This window comes from Geospiza fortis, unplaced genomic scaffold (genome assembly GCF_000277835.1).
Source record: "Geospiza fortis unplaced genomic scaffold, GeoFor_1.0 scaffold279, whole genome shotgun sequence".
Classification (NCBI taxonomy): domain Eukaryota; kingdom Metazoa; phylum Chordata; class Aves; order Passeriformes; family Thraupidae; genus Geospiza; species Geospiza fortis.
The window spans coordinates 862597-879910 of record NW_005054352.1 but is presented as its reverse complement, the minus strand read 5'-3'; the positions used below and the strand labels follow the sequence as shown (position 1 = coordinate 879910).

General features: G+C 39.1%; 1 long non-coding RNA gene across 1 annotated transcript in view; it reads left to right on the top strand.

The window, feature by feature from the left end:
* The window catches only part of LOC115948148, a 6225-nt gene extending 243 nt beyond the window's left edge, over nt 1–5982 (top strand). The window contains exon 2 of the long non-coding RNA XR_004081996.1: nt 5503–5982. This is a non-coding gene — a long non-coding RNA (uncharacterized LOC115948148). The remainder of the gene's footprint in view (nt 1–5502) is intronic.
* The last annotated feature ends 11332 nt before the right edge of the window (nt 5983–17314 follow it).

Here is a 17314-nt window from a genome sequence, read left to right as displayed (position 1 = left end):
TCGGGGCTTCCCACAGCAGAGCAGCGAAAGAAGCCAAGCCGGCAAGGTCAGTCACAGCGCCAAAGGAAAAAAAAACAAAACAAACAAAAACAAAAACAAAAACAAAACCAAGCAAACAAAAACCCCCAAACAAACAAACAAACAAACAAAACCCCAACCAGACAAAAAACCCCTCCACAAACAGCGTGATAAACCGCGGGGGAGGTGGTGGGATGGGCACAGCAGCCGCCACGGGCACAAAACAGATCAAAAACCGCATAAGTGGGCTGGGATAATAAACCAAGACACACTTATATAAGCAGCCCTTTATTTGTTTTGGTTGGACTGGGTCCTCTATTAAGCAGTAAATGGTTGTGACTGCAACTTGCCTTAATGCACGAGGAACCTGATTGAAGCAAGAGCTGTGTTTTCTTCGACCTTACAATTAAGTCAATAGGTTATAGAAGTTACCAAATCGTGCTAGGAAAACTTTTGTATAAATCACTTTCGGTAGTTACCACAGATGTAAGTCTGTAGGGATGCTTAGAATGTTCCTATTTTTAAGTAAAGAAAGAAAAACTATTCTGCAGAGGAAAAAAGTGGGACTGTGTTTTTGGTGCTTCCATAAGGTACAGCAAGGGAAATGTCTGGACAAATCTATTCAGGCACCCTTACTAAGATGTTACACATATTAACACAAAATCAGTAGAAGCATCATACACTTCTAGAGAATGTGCAAGTGTCTTATGATTGCACAAATGGCACATCTACTGAAAAACTGTTGCTAAGCAAACAGAACGCATTGGCAATTACCAGCAGCCAGAAGTGATAGCTCTCAGAATACATAAGTGTGAAATTTCCATATGTAGGTCTTTTTGAAATGACATATAAGCGTATTGGTTGTGGAGGTTGTATTTTCCACCTTTTAGCCTTTACTATTTTGAAAACCACTTATAAAAGAGTACTTAAATGAATTTCACGGAAGAAATAAATTTAAAGGAATAATTCCTTTAAAATATTCCTCTTAAAGGATAAAGAATGGGCTTAGCAGGAAGGGGCTGCTTTTAAATAAGATAATTTAAAATATTTAGCGGAAATGATGTTATAGCATCTGGATAATTTTTTTAATTGCAAACGATAATTATGAATGCTTTAATTTTAATTATAATTTAATTAAATGAACTTCTGAGAAGTCTTATTTTGTTTGATTTTTTTGAGCTTTTAAATTTTTTTTTTAAATTTTGTTGTTTGGTTTGGGGTTTCTTTGTTCGGATTTCGGGGGGGTTTTGTTAGTTATGATTTTGGATCTTTTTCTTAAGTGACCTTGAAGTTTGACTGATTTAAAGCCTACTTTATTGGCGTGGAAAGGATTTCGACAATTTGTGTTAGCAAAAGCTTGCAAAAATTCACATCAAGTTCTGTAGCCTCTTCCTTCTTTCCCAGGTGTTGGTAGGCACTCTTCCCATTCCTCTGCTGGAATCAGAGACATTGCAGCACAGTGAATGTCCCAACTATAAGTGAAAATATAGGAAAAGAAAGAATTATATTCAGGAACAGTTGCCATTGAAAAAGGAGTTTTGAAAACTCTTGAAATAAAAAGATCTATTTTAACATAGTTGTAATGGGGTTAAAAAAGTCCAAAATCCAGCCAATTTGTGCTCTCCTGGTTAGTGAAAAGCAAAGCTACGCATAGAGGTTAAAACAAGAGTAGTGTGCTGTACTTGAAAAGGAAAGTAGTAAAATGTCTGTATGGTATATTTGATAGCTATATCTGTAAATAAAAAAAAATCACATCCAAACGACCCAATTAAATGAAATCAGTACAAAATTCTAGTTAAATGTAGGTCACAGTGGGCCACCCTTAAAAGGACATTAAAAAAGGCAATGGTTCAGTTATTCAGCCCCCACTGGAAGTAACTTCCCCAGTACTCCTAAAAGAGCAAATCATAGTCCCACTGTCTTAATGAAGATCTCTTCAGTTAATAAAATAGGTGCTGATGTCTAGAGCTGTGTGAGTTAATTAATTATGCTAGTTTATAATGGCTGCCACATTTATGGAAGCAATTGCAGTGCTAACAGCATCCAATTCATTTCTCTGTAAAACACTGAATTTCATGACTTGGAAAAGCATTATCAGGATTCATTTTTCTTTCCCACACAGTTTTTTTGTTTGAAAAATTGTTTGTGCCCTACCCAGGGCAATCTTCACAGAAAGATTTATTTATATTACTATTGTTTTAAAACATAGATGTTCAAGATGTTACTTAATTGTTTAATGAGACAGTGCAGTAGGAATATATATTGTTCTGGCTGTGCATTATGTTTTTAAAAAGTTGCACAAAAGTTAACCTTGTTTTTTCATGTTCACTTTCCTAAAAGCAGCAACTTCCACTTGTTAATCAAATGTGATACTTAGCTGTCCCTCATTCAGAGAAATGAGGGACAAAATTCCTCAATTATGGTTTTACCCACTAGGGGGACCCATTGTTACGACTAAAAGTGGACTCTGAAGTGCTAAGTAAAACCAGCATGATCAAATATCAGGCGGAATTTTCATGCCTGAATCTTTTCTCTCTCTTGGTGTGCACGCACACCATAAAATATCTGTGGGCCTTTTCTGTCTATTTACCCGAAATTTGCCAACTAAGAGGCAACTTCTTTGCAGCACAGATGAAAACGATTTTGCAGGTATTGAAGGCTTATGTTTCTGTGTTGTGTCACTTTGCAAATATATAAAAATAGACAGAAAACAAATATTTGGTTGCTTGTGGTGTGCAGAGTTTACTGAGAAAATATGTACTTATTCAAAGATACACTGGTAATTTTATTTGATTTTGTATCTGAATCGAGGGGAAAATGTGTCCTTTTTTTTGGTTCTGACAGCCAGATAGTACACTCATGTTCTAATTTTTTCTTTTCTCAAGCAGTCACCCTGCTTTACTCTGGGCTTTGCAACTCAGTGCCCTGCTCTTACAAAGGCTCCTTGCTATATCTTCTCATGTGCGCATTTCTCCTGTACCAGGCTCAGCTATGATCCGACTGTGCTGCCCATCACACTCTCCTTCCTGTCTCCTGGCTCTTAGGTGGTCCAGTGAAGAGGATCTGTGGCTGCCTCTGTCCCTTAACTCATGATTTGTCCCCTGCACCATGCCACCCCTCAGCATCAGTTTTAGATCCTGCAAGGACCTTGCAGTTTAGCTTGTCTCTAATCCTCCCCCCTCTTTTCACTAACACTATCATAGCCCTTCCCTTGCTTAGGTAGATTAGTGAGGAGCAGATTTCTAAAAACCAGCAATAAAATGGTCTGGAAATTTCTACATGGCAGCATTTCTTGATCAGTAGTCCCCCACCTGGTGGTGTTACACCTTTTCTCCTCCTCCTATGCCCCGTCTGGGTGGGAGGCAGAAGAGGAGGGACATTTTCTTGTCTTTGTTCTGTTGCCTTTTCTGTTGCCTGTTGCCAAGATCAATTTGTCACCCAAATTCTAAAAAGTTAAAGCAGTGTGTTTCTTAGATGTGAAGTAAAAAGCAATGTAAGTTATTCCCGTATGCCTAGAGTGAAGTTATTTTAATACTGTTTCTAATGCTATCAGTAACTATTCTTTTTCTCAGAAAGGATGCAAAGCTTTATTTATCCTCGCTATTTCACATTTTTATTATTTTAAATTCTTTCCCAGTTGTGATGGGAATGTGATGCAGTAAATTTGTTTTTAACAAGGGTTTTGTATTTAAATGTGCTCAAATGAGTGAAAATGTATTTTTGAATTAGTATTTACTGAAGTAAATTTTTTTTCTCTTATATCAAAGACTGATAAACAACTGTGTTGTGTAATGATTTTAAAAATTTCCAGCAAAAGGCCTATTTGGTTCAGTTCAATGGCCCTTTTTGACACACTGTGGTGAAATATTCTGCGGCTTGCACTGCGGTCAGAGGAGCGAAGAGATGCCGGCCAGCTGCTCCTCACATGACCAGAGGGAGCCACAAGAGCGGCCGCTCCAGGCTCTCTCGCTGAGACTGCCCAGGTAGAAGTGTTGCTGCGGCATGGGTGACACAGGCAGGTGCTGGCTGCGCGGTCCCAAGGCAAAGGAACAAGAAAGTGGACGCTTGTATGAGTGCCAAGAAAGCTTTATTCCAAGACAGATCCAGGGCCAAGTGCCAGGGAACAAGGCTCTGGGGAGGTTCTTATAAGGGGAGTGGGTGTAAGGAGTGGAAACATAAAGCAAACAATGAGCATAGGTAAGGGGAGGAGTACTAGACAGGACAGAACCAATGAGGATTGTACAGGGGAGGGAAGAAGCCTCAGAGGCGAACCATGGAGTGAACTAAGGGTAATTGACACAGAATTTTCTCAAAAGAAAGGGGGGTGGTCAGGATTACAGACAGGGGTAGCGGGCAGCACCATGAGGATTGACAGAGGCATATAAGGGGAGGAGCAGGGGATTAATCACCTTGAGGGACAACTCAGTGGCGGGAAAAACGTGGTGAACAACTTAGGGAGAAACCATTCTGAGGGACTTTAACAGGGATACAGAGGGTTAAACCATTTTCCTAACAGTAAATAACTGTCTTTTATAACCAAATTAACAATACCATTTAAAAAACACACAACACCACAATATTCAGGTCACATTTGAGTAAGTAATGGATCTACAGCTTGATTTCCATGGTGAAAAACAGGAGATGGGCCACCTCAGTCACCAATGTCTTGGCCCTTGAACCTCATTTTTTCAAATTCCAAAGGACTTTCAAATTCCTCTGCTACCACTGGAAAATAAGTACCTAGGCATCCCTGGGAAGTGACTTTCACTTCCTAAATCACAAAGTTGCTTTTGCCATTATTACACTCATCCTGTGTTGGAATCCTGATATACTACCTGTGGCAGACTTCCAGGTAGTTTTTTTCACTATGTATTTATTATTCATGAGAGTTTAAAAATAGGATAAAAACAAACTGCAGAGAATTTTGTATGGTTTTGATAATGTTGAAGGATAAATCTGCACCCACTTCTCTCCTATTAATGTGTCCTACAGAGCTGAGCCCAATGTTGGCATTTCTGTGCCAATCTTTGTGAATCCAACACACCTAATACTTCCAAATACAGAGTGAAAGGCAGGCATTTCCCTCTACTTCAGTGACATGAAACATGATACATGTCAGAATCATGGGGAATGGCTAATATTTTGCAAACGGACTGGAAATTAAATGTGTCTAAGTTCTCTAGTTCTCATGTGCTTGATCTATCCAGAGACCTGCCCCTGAGAGCTGCACTGGAGTGGCTGGAGAGGCAGTGATAGGATGGAACACAGTGCGGGAGGCTTTGTCCCGGGTGCTCTGGGCTCTGCTGCATACACCAGCAGAAGGGACATTGTCTTCTTCTTGCTGCCATTTTAAAGTGTGGTATCTCAGTGCTCACCTAACTTTCTGTGGTGGATTAAGTCACGTAAGGTGCAAATATACACCTCCTCTACATTTTTCATTTTTTGTTAGGGTAACATTGTTCCTTTTTTTTTTTTTTGTCACAGGGACATCAGAGGCACAAGGGATGTTGACATCTGAAATTAAAGAGTCTTTGCACCTACAAGATATTTGTTTTTTGAAACTTTGCATTGTGCTAATTAAAGGCTCAGCTGTATTAAACTGTACCCTTGCTTTTTCTTAAGTTTCATGGAAGGCAATGGAGCTGTTGCATCTCCTGTTACAGTGCAACTGAATACTGGACAGGGTATGGAGGCTCCCAATTCTTGTATCATGATAGTTTTAGGGATCTTCCATGGAAACCTTCTGCAGACATCTGAGAGTGAGTTCATTGTGCTGTACTGAGTGCATCAAGCTGGTCTGTGTAAGAACACAGGCTTCAATGCAAAGAAATGTGCTGATACCAATTTTGTTCTTGAAAAGAATAAAGGACAATATATGTAATCTACTGGGAAATTACTGTTTTTAAGCTGCTATGAAGATCTGTGATCAATAAGAGATAGAATAAATGACCTATAATGCCCCTATGATAATAATAATTATGACCTTGTAATTTCATACAGGCTTGTAGCATTTAATTTTTTGGGTTTTTTGATTGCTCAATGAGCACCTAAAAATGTGCAGTGGGTAAGTATTTATATCAGACTTCATTCACTTGAGATCATCAAAAGATTACTTTTTCTTTTCTTTAGCAAATCTAAAAATGAAAATAACCTAAATGTGCTGCTAATCTAATTTGATTGCAGCCTGTAAACTATGTGTTTTAGAGATCCCAAGAATCTGGTGGCTGTTTCTGAGTCTGTTTTTCTCTTTAGTTTTGGTAAGAAGTATTTACATGGAAGGCTAATGATACTAAAATTAATAAACTAAGGAGTGACTGAAAGAAATTTTTGTGTTCTGAAATTGATTAAAATGCATTCTCTTTGTCTAAAAGTGAATTGGTGCCAAAAGAGTGGTCTCAAACTCATGTGAAAGATTAATTTCATTATTTGTTTGTTTGTTTGCATAGCTTACAAACTCTCTGTGTAAATAAACACTGCACCCTAAATCCAAACTAGTAAGACAGCACTGTTTAGTAAGGCCAGAGTATACAGTTAAAACACCCCAAACCAACTAATACAAACAAGAATATAATTACTACTAATTTTTACTATTTTTTGTAAACTGTTCCTGGTGTATGATAGATTCCTATGCTTGTTTTATATTCTGAGACACACAGTAATATGATTCCAGTATTCCTCTTTTAAATTGTTATAATGTTCACTGCAGTTTGAAATAACTGCAAAGTTTAATAAACTGTAGAATTATGTGAAACTGCCTTTTTTCCCTCTTGAACACCTGTTTTTTCTGTTCATTAGAAGCAAACTTTTTGAATTGTAACTGGCATTCTTCCTCAGAGCATGATCTAGGAGTGCATGATAGATTTGCATATTTTGCTATATTTGCATTTTAAAATCCTAATTTAGAAAAGATAAACAAATGTAAATGGTGGGAATTCAGTGAAAGGAATCCAGAAAATCTACCAGGATCTACTAACTTGCCATTTAATCTAAATACAAAATAGGCGCAGCAGTTGTGCAACTGTATGTTTATATACAGCTCCACATTTTTGACTGAAAAGAGAGCTTTCTTAATATAGACTGAAGTGTGATTTTGCTTGAAAAAGTGAATCTGTAAACTTAGCATCATGTTTATTGTCTCAATGACTTTTCAAATTCCAGACTTGATATGTACACTGGCACAGCAACTTGTTTATCCTATCTAAAAGCTCAGTTTGAGGTCAGCAAGTCTAGCTACATTCAAGGGCCCAAAATTAATGCAATAGTACATCTGTGGGAATGGTTGCATAATTCAACATCTTACCAAGTCACCACATCAATCCAGGGTTGTGGTGGTGAGGACTATAAAAATGCTGCTGCCTCGTCTCCAAGCTTCTCCACCCTATAATGTGTTTTCTTGTCTTCCTCCCTTCTGTTTTCCGCACAAAAGGGAGTTCATGGAAATGCCTGGTTTCTCCCCAGACGACTAAACATTGAAATAAAGACTGGGAAAACAGCAAGGCTTTCAAAATGAAGGAAGTACTTTTCTTGTTGCTAACCTAAGGCTAGACTCTGTTAAAGGAGTCACTCACCAGTGGCAAATCCTTTTCCATCAGCCTTCCAGTGCCACCAGCTCGGCTCATCCTGCAAGGCACTTTTTAGATGGATTTGCACCATCACAGTCCCATTCCTGGGAACATATAGGCCTGGGTAAACAGGAGGAATGTGAGTATTTAATACCTGAGGCAACCCTGAAGTCTTTGCTGACAAGTGCCTTCACAAGACATAGAGAGCCCATCTGACTCCAGAATGCCACTCTGAAGATGAGTGCAAGTTACTGTATTTGGTAAGGCTGTGCCTGTAACGCTCAAGTGCACAGAACTTTTATTGTCTGTAAATGTGGTACAAAAGAGCTGATTCAGCCCTTGTGAAGGGGAGAGTGCCTGCAGTCCTGGCACTGCATAACCCAAGGCAGATCACCTGTGAGTGGAGCAGATATTAGGGCACTGGCTCACTACCATTTCAGTCTTAGTTAGGCTATAAATGTCAGGTTGTTTGTTTGGTTTTTTTAATGCATTGTGAAAGACATGACAGGATGCTGCTTCAGCATTGTGTGATGAGATCATTTGGTTTCAGATAGCCCAAGTATAACTCCAAGAATGTCCTGCTGATGGGGTTTTTTGTTTGGTTTTTTTTTTTTTTTTTTTGTTTTTTTGGTTTTTTTTTGGTTTTTTTTGTTTTTTTTGGTTTGTGGGTTTTTTTTTTTTTTGTTTTGTTTTTTTGTTTTTAACAGAAATTAAGTTGTTGCTGGAAAACAAAACAGTCTGTCATCCCTTTTTCTTTTCTGGGCTGAAGTCCAATTTTATACAGCAGTTGCAGAGAAAAAGCAAATGCATCTCTAGATATAGCGAGAAATATTAAAATGTATGTAATCTCTGTCAAGATAAAACAGCTTTGTGATTTACATTACAATAAATCCTGACCTGTAAGTCCTGGAGACTAAGCTAATCTGTGAAGTACTTTATCACTGAATCAACATGTGAAACTACAGCAAAATGACTGTGTTTGCCCCACTGTGGTGCCACTGAAGAGCACATAGGAAAGCAGATTATAGTGCATGGTGCCACATGCATCACAGCTGTGATGTAACTGAAATGTCTGCTGTGGATTAATACAGTGACTTGCTACTGCTGTAGGAAGTAAAAGTTAATATTTTTACGAATGTAGAGCATATAACATTTTAATTGACATGAATCAGGACATTACGAATTAAATTTAAAAATCTGGGCTGATTTTCTAACAATAATTCTCAGATAATTTCTTCATCTCTTGCTGCCCTCATAAATTTTATTTTCATTTTTTTAAGGATAACTTGTGTGTCAGCATAGATATTGCAACCTTAATTTAAACTTTTTTGGCTTTTGTCTCTCAACCCGTGTTGTTTGAATGCAACCTTTAGTAGATGTGTCACCTCTGGCACTTCATTTAGTCCTCTCTTATTCTTTTTTTTCAGGGAAAAGAATCCCCAGAATGAATATTTCAGTTTCTTTAATTTACCCAGTGGTCACTACCAAACACATAATATTTACCAGATGATGTAGATAGGTTATCAGGTAGTTATTAAAACAGGAGTTCTTGACACATTATCCAATAACAAAGCCCCTAATTTTATTGTGTCATGGCTTGCTTGGAGCAAGTGCAGAGTACAACTTCCTCATGTGGAAAAGAAGAGGAACAGATGCTGTGGTGCCTAGTGACAGGACTTGAGTATATGGTATGAAGTTGTCTCATGGGAGGTTCAGGATGGATATTAGAAAAAGGTTCTTCACCCAGAGGTGAAGCTCCCCAGGGAAGTGCCCACAGCATCAAGCCTGACGTGGTTCAAGTGTTTGGACAATGCTCTCAGGCACATAGTGTGACTCTTGGGATGGTGCTATGCAGGCCGAGGAGTTGGACTTGATGATGGCCCTGTGGGTCCTTTCCAACTCAGGATATTCTGTGATTCTCTGATGTGTTGGTAGGAACCTGATACAATGGAAAAAGTTTATCTGGCCACCAGTTTCTATTTTGGTTTTATTATATGTAGTATTTCAAGGCCACTTACGTTGTCGGATACATGTCAATTGTAGTATATGGTAGAGATAATTCATGCTATTAATGTATAAAATATTGTAAAATCCAAACCATATCTTTTGACCATCCTGGCCGGGAGCAGCTGTCTTATTCATATACATCTAGTTCCTGGATGCGCGTTAAGATAAACATTGACACTTTAGTGGAAGAATAGAGTCTTCCAGGACGATAATCGTTGGCTTCCCCGAGTTGTCAGGTCCACCTGAAAGCAATTATCGCCCTGCCAATTACATCTGTCGAGATAACCAACAGTGCCATCCTGATACATGTGAATACATGGCTTCTCTGAGTTGACTGACAACATCGAGACACCTGGACGGGACCTTTGTCCACCTCTGCACATGGAAAGCAACAACGATGCATGTGAAGAGACACAAAGAAAATTTGGTCATCTCAGCCTCGGGCAGAATAAACTGTATAAAACCTCGCTGCGCGAAGCCACGAGCATGAACTGGGGAGACTCTGACATTCGGAGGTCAGATCCGTGTTCACCCAGCGCCGATCCCGGGCTCGACACTAACTCTTTGGCTGTGGTGGTTTCGATGACCAAACTTCGGTCTCGCAGACAAATCAATAAATCTTTGCTAAATTTTCTTATAAGTTTGGCTCATGATTTGATCATTTATAACATCAATCAATATATGTCCTTATCTTGGAGCTTTCAGTTGCCTGTGTATCATTCATGACACCTTCTGAACAGGATGTATGTGTCTATATTACATTAAATATATTTAGTGAATTGTTACATATGCATATAATATATATTTTTTACATGTATATGTACATATATATGTATATCTTTTTTGTTGGTTATATATATATGTATTTATATACATGTATATATATATATATGTATATATATATTCATATATAAATTTTAAAATCCATTGGGATTACTCAAGCCTGCCTGTAATAACCCAAACTTAGATCTGATAATCTCGGTCAAATCAGTAGGAAAGAGAGAAGGCCAATGTTGTGGTGCGTTGCCTTTTTTTTAGTTTCAATTGTACGGTTTCAGTTATTTGGTATGCCCCGACCCCCTATTTTTTTAGAATGGTTCTGCCCAAGTTGTCCCTCCCCGGGGGCCCAAGTTACTCCCTGTCAGTTTCCTCTCTCTCCCCTGCTCCTCCAACTCCTGGTTCATGTTATGTTGTCTGTTATGTTGTTCTCCTCCCTCTGTGGACTGCCCATCACTCCCCAACCCAGCCCAAGTTCCAGAGGGTTCTTCTCTGACTGGGAGGTGATTGGCGCCAGGACCACAGCCCCGCCTTCATCCCGCCTCCTGTGTATCCCTATTTGTCTCATGCTCTGTCCCTTGTTTTCTCCATCCAATTGTAGCTGTACCTTGTGACTCCTCCCCTTTATTATTTAAGCTGGCTGCGCCCAGCGCTTTTTGGCAGATGCTCTCTGTCGTCCCCGTTGCCGCCTTCCCATCGTCAGATTAAACCTCTCACTTAGCTAGAGAGAGTGTCTGCTGCCTGCTTTTTCTCCGTCGGCCTTCATTGTGTGGCTGGAATTCCCTCGCCCGAGGGACAAGGCAGTGAAGCTCTCCCACCCTGGCCATGGGGAGTCACCGCCTTAGGCGGCAGCTTCGGGAGCCAGTCTCCATATCGGAGCCGCAGCTCAACCTACAGGCTGTCGCCCCTGAGGACTGCTGGAAGTGCTTATCTCAGCCGGGTTTCCAGAGCAACTCCTGCAGGCCAATAAGAAACATGCTGAAGATAAAGATGGATACTGATGTGCAATATTACAAAGAGGAATAAATAGTTAAAAGCTGGAAGGACAAGTTAAAAGTGTTGTAACAAGAGAAGGAGCTACAGAAGCTAAATATTCTAAACTATAATCAGTGGGAAGCTGTTTGGCAGTGTAAGATTTGCAGTTTTGCACTTGCTGTGGTTCTGAACAGAAGTCATTGAAGATTTTCTGACTTTTTTCCTTAAGACAAGTTTAGAAAATGTCTAAATCAGTGCTTTTACAACAAAGCCATTTTCTGTCAATAGCTGCTTTTCAGTTTCACTTTAATAAGACAATATTTTTGACAAAGTTATGAAATTGCTAGACTTAATCAATTTGGCAATTTTTTTAAAAATTATCTCAGTTCAGTGGTGTAAGCAATTTCTTTGGAAGCTTAAGCTCAAAAGCAGCTAATATCAAAATGGAAATTTTAGAAGTTTTGGGAAGGGGAGAATTTGAGAAATTTCACAGATTTCAACTGTTGGTTTGCTCATATCATTCTTTTGCTCTTGCATTTGATAGCTTCTACTGAAATTTCAGAGGTTTGACTGCCACAATTTATGTCCAGCAATCTTCTGCCTGCCTGTAGAAAGGGATTTGAAATTAGTTCTTTAAGGTCCCTTCCGACACAAACCATTCTATGGTTCTATGATTCTCTGACTGTTCCTGATAACATTTACCTCTGAGACAGCAGTGATGATGTCAAGGTTATATTTATACTGAAGGATACATCAAAGAGTGACATTGGACTCCAATGGAGGCTATAGGAATATTGTTTATTCCAAACTTCTCAGATATACTGTTCTGGATGTTTCCCACAAAAAAAAAAAAAAAAAAAAAAAATTTGAAAGAAGTGAAGATATTTCAACCAGATGCTAGTAGTAATTGTTTCTTAAAGCCCTCCCCTTACCTGCTCACCTGGGACCAGGTCAGGATATGAGTTAGCAGTCAGTTAGGCCAACCGAGAAGTCATCTGACCACAAAACTGGAATAAGAAAGGGTGGGATATAATGCTGTTTCATGCTTCCAGTTGGAAGGGAGCTCCATGCATCAGAAATGTATGGGAAAAGTCTCTTTTCTTTGGCTCTTAACTCTTTAGGGGTCTTCCACAAGAAAGAAAAAAAGATAAAAGATCTTGTGATGAGAAGTTCTATTGGGTTTGCTTATTCCCCTCCCTTGCCTGTTCTGTGCTCATTCATTACTCTTCCATGGTCACTGCATCCAGTAACTCCAGGTGAAAGTTCCCCTCTCTAGGTTTGGCACTCATTTTCCAAGTGAGTTTATTTAGCAGTATTCTCTTAATCCTGGTCTTCTAAACAAAATGTACATCATCACATGAAATGGGCTTACACAAAATAATTTCCTCAAAATAATATATATCAAAGCCTCTCTGGAGAAGTACTCAGGCCTGTCCGTTTACATGAAGATTTTACAGCAGTTTGTCCTGAGATGTTCCTTGTGGTTCTGTTCAATACAATCTTAAATATTTAATCAGATCTTAAAACACAGGAGTCTCTCCATTTAGTTGAAGTTGGGGTGGGGGGTTTTCCCTTTCCTGGTAATTTGTAGTTTTCACTCTCAATTACACAGTAGATCTATTTTTTGAAAGATCCTGGATTTTTAAAAAGCACTTATTTTCAAGCAAAAAAAAAAACAAACACCAAAATGTTAAACACAAAGTGTTTCTCCACATTATTTTAGATTCCTTGGTCACCTTCAAGACCTAGTTAATGACAGCATGCTGCAAACAGCTGGCCTCCTAAATTACACTGTCAACTTCCTGTCTGTTCATGTGGGTATCATTCTTGGACACAACCCCCAAAGTGAGTAATTTCTCACAATGAGAAAAAAGAGTGTGGCTTTGTGAGACTGTTCTCTAAGAAGAGAGCAGTTAATCTCAGCAATCTGTTCAGGGGGTTAAGAAAGCTATCACTGGAAGAAAAAAGTACTTTTCTAGAGTTTTTTTCTTTTTTTGTTCCTCCCTCCCCAAGCTGCAAATAGATTTTTGGGCTTTTTTCCAGGGAACAAAGGCTTGTCCATGCAGTCATAAGTCTACTCATGTCAGTGGTGGTTTGGGAGGGTTGGTTTAACACAGGCTGTACTGTGTGCTGGCTGTAGCTGTCTGCATGTGTGGTTTAGTGAAGTTCTCTCAAAGGCTAGCACTGCAAATGTCAGTGGGCTTGTGATTTTCACCCACAGGCCAGGATGCTTCTGTCACAGGCAGTGTGCCATTGGCTTCGAAGGTGGACTTAGAGTGCCCTACAGGTAATGGGGAGCAAATGCGTCTTTGGGAGTAAACACAATCAAAATAAAATCCCTGACACATAAGATGAAAATGTGATAAGTAGGGAAGTGCCAATTTCTCTACCAAAATTCCCTGCTGTGTTGGTGTCCCCAGAGGCACACTAATGATGTCTACATATATGATAAATGTTTCCCAAAGCACTGAATTTTCTATCTAGCCATTTTTGTGTTTGATGATGTTGAAAGTCCAGGTCATTCCTGAAATTGTTCCTTCCACCTGCTCTCTGTGAATGAGTCTGCTCAGTGTGCTATGTGGTGGTCCTTCCTCCCTTCCCACATTTCCAGGCTTGGCCTCAGGCTCTCCACCTCAGGAATGTCACCCTTTTCTACAGCAAACCAACAGCCATGTGATACGTTTTTGAGTGGATGGTTTTTGGGTTCTGTAGGCACTGGAGAAGTTGTATCCTTTTGCATTTCAGTTTGTTGGGCGCACTTGGCTCCTTCCCCTGCTCCTGCTTCTGCAGGGACAAGCTGTCACCATGCTGCTATCATGTTCCCCACCTTACCTCCATGTGGTTCTGTTCCCTATCAACTTCTGCAATGTTCCCCCTATCCCTTTCCCTGCATCTCAAAATGTAGGTGAGCATCTGGAGTAAATGTAGAGGCTTCTCATCTATTTTTTCCTGCCTTTTTTTTTTTGGCTGAAAGTCTCTACAGCAATAATAAATCTGAGATCACAGAAAGAGTCCACTGCTGAAAAGAATTAATCTTGATATGGTTTAGGCCTTCATTAACTCATTTTTGTGTGCCACCTCCTTGATATTTGGGGATTATTAAGGATATACCACCAACTCTTACTACTATAAGAAAGGAAAGAAAAAAGAAACAAAACCAACCATGTGATTACTCAGAAAATAAATGATAGATCTCTGTTCATTTTAGAAATAGTATTAATATTCCTGGAATTATTGTAAATAGCTTGAAATAAACTATCATATACAACAGTAATTTATAAATACTTCTATCTCCTATTTTATTTAGATTTATACAGTATTAACTGTAAAAAGTCCAACAGTGGCAATAACTATGGAAAAATATTTTTCATTAGGAAGCAATGTACTGGAAATTTATTCTGTTGCTGAGCTGTGTGAATGTGTTGACCATTTGGTGCAAAACAAATCAAATACTCAGGTTGTGAAAGGTTGTTTTCTCTCTCTGCAACTTCCTGAATATTGCTGTAATTGGATTTTTGGATTGGTTTCTGTGGTCTGCAGCTATGCACAGCAGAAGAAATTGTAGGTATCTTTTAAGCTGAGAGAGTATTTTTAGATGTTTTGTGGGCTGTGTATCAATTATTTTATAACATAGAGTTAGCAAGGAATGTATGAAATATATTTAGTGCCTTTTGAGAATATTTTAGGAGCATTGATTCTGACACATGGAATATAATTTACAGAGATGTAAGTTACATCATTATAAAATTATATATTGAGTAAACACCACCACAAAAAAAAGAGCCAACAAAAAAACTTGTGGAGAAAATCGTTTGAACCCTGCCCTGAGGTATCCACCTTTGAAAAGAGTGAACTTTCACTAAACATCTTTGGCTTTCCTTTCAAAGAAAACTTTTGGAGGATTACACAACCTGTGGTTTTTCTGTAAATTATTTTTGTATCAGTGGCTATGTCAATGCCAGTTGCATTACTAGCTAGGTTCCTCTAGCCTTAAAATATCTTTCAGACATGTACCAGTTTCCTTGGCTCACTCTGTCTCTCGGCTTCCAAAAAAGGAGGTAGAAGAAGGACCCTGTTGTTCTGGGTTTTTTACTTTTTTTTTCTTATAGAAAAAGGTGAAATGTTTTGGTAATATGAGGTTCTACAATTCATTTTGATTAAAAAAATTAAAGAACCAAAGCAGAATTAATATATGTTTCTTAATATGAATAACAGAGGTATTAAACCCAGGTGTTGATGTTTTCCTAAATGTCATTACAGTCACTGGGTTGAGAGGAGGGAATTGCTAAGTTTCCTTCTGTTTTATTGGTGACTGGGTACATTGGTTGCATAAGGGTAGCTATAGCTTTATACTGGAAGCATTAAAAAAAAAAGTAAACATTCTCCCTACTCACAAAGAATAGCTTGGTAAACTAAGAATGGAAAAGCTTTCCCCAGATTATACGAGCCCTGACAGAGTACTAGCCTGGGAAGCATAGATGAGCTCTGTGAGCTGTGTGAGGACAGAGAATGCAGCTGCGTATCTCAAAACACTGTTAAAGAAGTTCCCCATAGGATAAGCCACAACAGGAACTTGAGACAGGCACAGATAACAAAACAGGAAGGCATGGATTCCAGGTCTAACAAAGGCGAATACTTGGAATTAGCACACTGGTCAAAATTTTGCTGTACAGACTCTGGGAAATTAAAATAAGACCTATCAGGACAAAAATTCCCATGGCAGCAAACTGTGAGAAAGGAAGCAACTGGTTACAGAGATGCCAGACCAAGTTGTGGGAATGGCTTTTTCATCGCATTGGTACCCAGGACTCAGTTGTATGAAAGTGGTTCCTCCAGAAGAACAACTCCAGGATCCCCACCACCAAAGAATCTGGAGGGTGAAGAAGGACCAGTGTGATGCTGTAGGAATCCATGGGTGGTGATATCTTTCTACCTAATCACTTTCTCTGTCACTCTCTCGTTCTGTGCCCCTACTTTTTTCCTGTTTCTTTCTGTGTTGCTACCTCACATTTACTGTTATAAAAAAATCCCTATTATTGACTTCTGTACGTGGTCTTGTTTGCAACTTAATGCAGGCAGAGGCGTCTCTTATAATCATATCATAACAAGCCCTACAAAATATCCAGGGGCTGTTTTCCACAATGATCTCTCCTGCAGGCTCACTCTTGTTCTATTCAGTGGCATGCAGTATTAAATTTGGGCACCTGATGGGCAATAGAAGACAAGCTATGGACTCAACAGAATATGGGTTCTTATATGGTGGTAAAACAGCCATGTTGGTTTTTTTCTCAAAGACAGAAAAATAAATATAATTTTGCGTTTATTACAATGACTTAATTTTGAAACCAGTCTGAAAGTCACCAAGTTGATGTTTTTCCCCTTTTAAATAAATATGAAGGCCAGAGAGCTTCCCAGGAAGGAGGTCTTCTTTGCCCACAACATTTTTGTGTGATTTTCACCAGGAGGCCATGGTGATTCACCCAGAAGGATTTCCTCGCTTTCTGAAGGTTGGCTATCCTTTTTTGGCAAGAGGTGTAATGGAGAGGCTCACTGGTGTTGTAAAGCATCATTTCTTCCTATAGACACCATGATCAATTTTAAACACGTGCTTGCAGGTTTAGCACCTGATGCTACAGGTGCCTATTTGCAGAGACCATTGACCCTTTCACTGCACTTATGCAAACCCTGGCCAGATACTCATTTTGCAGTCACCACTTAGACAGTGAAGGTCTAGTAAAAAGGAATGTCTGTGAACTGATAATATTCCACCCAGATCCCGGGAGATTTCTTGGAAACAACTATTATTAGAAATGTTTAAAATTTCTGCTTTCCAAATGAGCCATAGCACATTTCAGCTGCTAAAACAAAACAAAACAAAACAAGCTCATAAAAATGTAGCTATTCTGTCACACTTCACAAAAAGGTAGCTACTCAGACCTCACTGAGTTTCCAGAATGTTATTTCTTCTAAGCTGA